The following is a 4,115-nucleotide window of genomic DNA, read 5'->3' as shown; positions in this document are numbered from 1 at the left end:
CTAGCCCCATGTGCTAGAGATAGTGGGTTCAAACCCAGCCCTGGCCAAAAACTGCAAATAATAATAATAATAAAATAAAATGCTGCCATCATCTCTATTGAAAAAAAAGAAGAAGAAGAAATTAACCCAACTACAACAGGCAGGCTTTAACTAACTTATCAGTGGTCTAAATAAGCTCTATTCCCTTAAAATTTTCAGGTTATCTTAATTCTGTACTAATACAGTTCTGTAGTTGATTTTCATTATTATTATTATTAATTTTTGGAGACAGAATTTCACTTTGTCGCCCTTGGTAGAGTGCTGTGGTGTGACAGCTCACAGCAACCCTGGCTATTTTTTGTTGCAATTTGACCAGGGATGGGTTTGAACCTGCCACCCTCGGTATATGGGGCTGGTGCCCTACTCACTGAGCCATAGGTGCTGCTCAATCCCACTAAAAGTCAACATGTCATATAAGCCCCCAACTGACCCAATCTTCCTTACTAACACAAAAGAGACATGGGGGGAAAAGCATAAGCAAACACAAAAACATAATCTTATAGTGGAGAAATAAACGAAAACGCAGGCTGGGTGGCTCAGCCTGTAGTCTGAGCTACCCCAGTGGCTAAGGCCTGAGGACTGCCTGAGCCGGGGAGTACGAGGTTCCAGCCTGGGCGAGACAAAACAAGTTCCTGTCTCTAAAACACACACATACACCACAAGCCAACTACACTTAATGACCTAGTCACAGTATTGATTACTTAGGGGTGAATTCTACTTTTGAGTCTCCCAGTTCCCAAAGGGAGAACTTAAGCGTAGCATGGCTCTCTAGCAACCCTTCTGGCTAACTGAAGGAATACAAAGGATGTTTAAAAGTAGAGGAAAGAAAGCAAGGAAAGAGGGTATCATCCCAAGAATGAAAACTGAATCTTGAAATAAGGGAGAAAACGATCAAAGCCAAAGAGAAGAAACCTCAAAAAATTAAGCCTGAGAGGGGCAGTAAGGAGGAAGGGGAAGTTGATTAGAAAGGGGGGAGGGGGTAAATGACTTGCATTACACAAGCAAGCACTTCGTGTCCCTAGCAGAATGTAAAGATAGGGAAGGAAATAACCAAAGAAGTACCAAGCGAAGAGGGATAAGAAAACGAAAATAGACTAAATGCTAATTTCTCTGTGCCTTTCTGACCCTATTCTAAGTCAAAAGCATCAAAAGACAAGACGTTGAGTACACTTCAGTCCCCTTCAAATTGCACTTTTATAGCGTTTGAAGCCAGCCTTGAATAACTTTCTAAACCAAGTGGTAACTCATCTGGCTTAAAAACATCGATGGAGAGCTCCAAGTTAAAATTACTAGTGCCCTCTGTCGCTGAAAGATTTCCTAGATACATTCCAACTCGCTTATGCTTTATTTTTCTTGACAAATATTTTCAAACAGTTTTCTATTTTAAAACCTCAGAGTATAGGTATCTCCTCTGGCTCCGGCAGCAAATGTTCTAACTCACGATGGATTCCAGCACAAGACTCGGCCCAAAGACTCCAAGAGATGGTGACATGGTTGCCGGGCAGCTGTAAGGAGCATCAATCACCACATTTGCAGCCTACACCGAATCCCCCGCCTGCCAGGCTAACTCAGACTGACTCACAGAATTAGTACCCTGAGCCTCTCGGGCTTTTTCCGGGCCTTTCTGCGCAAATCCTCGTTATGAAAGCATGACATTTAATTTAGGAGTCCCGTCTTTTTCCCTCAGGGTCCCAGGTTCTGCCCAGAGTCGACAGCCGGTGGAGTACGGTCCCCAGGAAGGAAGAGTCCCAAAAGGGGAAATGTGGAATCGGAGCCTCGGGGATTCCTCTCCTCGTCCCAAGTTTTGCCGCTCCGACCCGAACCAACCCCAGGGCCGGCCCGGTGGCCCTTGGGAGCCTGGGCCCAGTTTCCCCGGGGCACTCCCGCTGCGGAGCGGGAAGGAAGAGGCACCCGAGCAGCGCCGAGCGCCGCCTCCCGCACTCACCGTGGCGCAGCTGTTCCACTCTGCGTCCGGCCGGCACCTTCGCAGAGCTGCGAGCGGCCACCGACCCCCTGCTGTTCCGCGAGGGCAGCACCTGCTCCTACCACCGTCACTGCCACAGCCTCCCTTGCCGCCGGCGGCCCCCCACCCCGCTACCGCCGCCCGGTCGCGGAAGCAGCCCAGCAGCCCCGCTTCCGCTCCCCGCGCCTCGTCGGGGTCCCGCGAGAACTTCCCCCACGCGGCCCCGCCCCGCCCCGCCCCGCCCCCGCGAGACTTCCCCGGGCTGAAAAGTCCCAGAGCGCAAGCGCTCCGCCTAGACCAGCCCCCCTCAGGTAGGGACCAGCTTGGTGTCAGAGCGCATGCTCCAAGCTTCCAGCAGCAGGTGGCCATAGCACGGTCCCGCCCGCGTGTCCCTGTAACCCTTTCCTTGCCAAAGCGAGTAAATGACAGCTGCGTCCTAAAGGAATAACTCTACCCCACTCTACCACGGATTCTCAAACTTTTTAAAGAGGGGGCCAGTTCCTTGTCCTTCAGATCGTTGGAGAGACTGTCTGCGGCTCCGGGACAAGTCGGCTGCTAAGCAGGACAGGCAGCGGCGGCAAAAACACCCGGTGGGCGGGATAAATGTCCTTGGCGGGCCGCATGTGGCCCACGGGCCATAGTTTGAGGAGGCCTGCTAGTCCTTTCTTCTTCTCCTTTTACAATAGCAAAGCAATTAGAAGCTGAGGGAGAGAAATATTTCCAGCACTAAGCAAATAGAGGATCAGATCTTTTTTTTTTTTTGAGATAGAGCTTCAAGCTGTCCCCCTGGGTAGAGTGCTGTGGCTCACAGCTCACAGCAACCTCCAATTCTTGGGCTCAAGCGAGTCTCCTGCCTCAGCTTCCCAAATAGCTGGGACCACAGGCACCTGCCACAAGACCTGGCTATTTTTTGGTTGCAGCTGTCATTGTTGTTTGGCAGGCCTGGGCTGGATTGGAACCCACCACCTTAGGTGTATGTGGCTGGCGCCTTAGCCACTTGAGCCATAGGTGCCAAGCCAACGCCCGGCTATTTTTGTTGTTGTTGTTTAGCAGGCCTGGGCCAGGTTTGAACACACCAGCCCTAGTGCATGTGGCCGGCGGCCCAACCACCGACCTTCGGATGCGGAGCCAGGGGATCAGATCTTGAAATGTGCAATAATCCCATCCATACAAACTCGGTAGTATTGTATGATTAGCGGATTCTTTTGCTCATTGATTGACTCAAGTGCATAATCTATGCTAAGTACTGTGAGAGTATAGAACAGAAATCCTTCCCCTCAAGAAAGTCCTGGTCTAGAGAATTAGAAGCATAAATAAATGATGCCATAGCACTTTTACAATAGGAGGATGCTGAAAAAGCTAAAGAAATGGGGGAAGGTATCGCTACTCAACCCACTGCAGAAAAGCCTTCACAGAAGTGCTAGCATGATGTTGAGCTGAATCTTGGAGAATGAGTAGGAGTTTGCCAGGAAGAGAAGCCTGAGTAAGATGCATTTCAGGCAAAGAGAATAGCATGTAAGTACAGAGAGTAAGTACAGAGGAACGGAGGCGTGAGAGAGAAAGTCGTGTTCTAAGTGCTTCAGTTCCTGTATGAGGCCAATGAGTACCTGGGAGTGCCAGAAGATGAGGCTTGGAAAAGTAACTCCTATTTTTTAGTTCCAAAAGCTCTTTCCAATAAAGAGAGAAAACAGAAACACATCTAATGTTAATGTGTTCTCTGGAAGCTGGTAAAACAGCGTTGAGAATGATGAGGCATCTGATTCTATAGAGAAAACAAGGCCATTGAAATAAGGGAAATGAATTGTTCTTTCACCAAGTATATATTGAACATCAGCTGCATCCAAGGTGCTCTTTGGGGTAAAAGATGAACCAGACAAAGACTTTGCTTTCAGCACTCTGTAATCCAGTTGCCTAGTCTGCAAGACAAGCGGTTGAACTGCATATGGATAGGTCAGAGGAGGGAATCATTATTTGTTGCTTAGGCGATCAGGGAGGACTAGGTTTGAACTGCAACATGAAAACTGGCAGGAAAGTGGTGGAATAAGAAAATATTTTGTGGCTTGGCACCTGTGGCTCAAGTGGCTAAGACACCAGCCACATACACCTAAGGTGG

General features: G+C 49.1%; 1 protein-coding gene across 1 annotated transcript in view; it reads right to left on the bottom strand.

Annotated features, from left to right (window-relative positions):
- Nucleotides 1-2,160, bottom strand: part of GRB2 (growth factor receptor bound protein 2) — an 82,135-nt gene extending 79,975 nt beyond the window's left edge. The window contains exon 1 of the mRNA XM_012803142.1: nt 1,985-2,160. The gene's annotated coding sequence lies outside the window, so the exon portion shown is untranslated. The remainder of the gene's footprint in view (nt 1-1,984) is intronic.
- Nucleotides 2,161-4,115: the final 1,955 nt, after the last annotated feature.

This window comes from Otolemur garnettii, unplaced genomic scaffold, assembly GCF_000181295.1.
Source record: "Otolemur garnettii isolate 467f Iridium unplaced genomic scaffold, OtoGar3 scaffold00018, whole genome shotgun sequence".
NCBI classification, from domain to species: Eukaryota; Metazoa; Chordata; class Mammalia; order Primates; family Galagidae; genus Otolemur; species Otolemur garnettii.
Note: the sequence above shows the minus strand (reverse complement) of the source record. Positions and strands in the feature narration are given on the sequence as shown.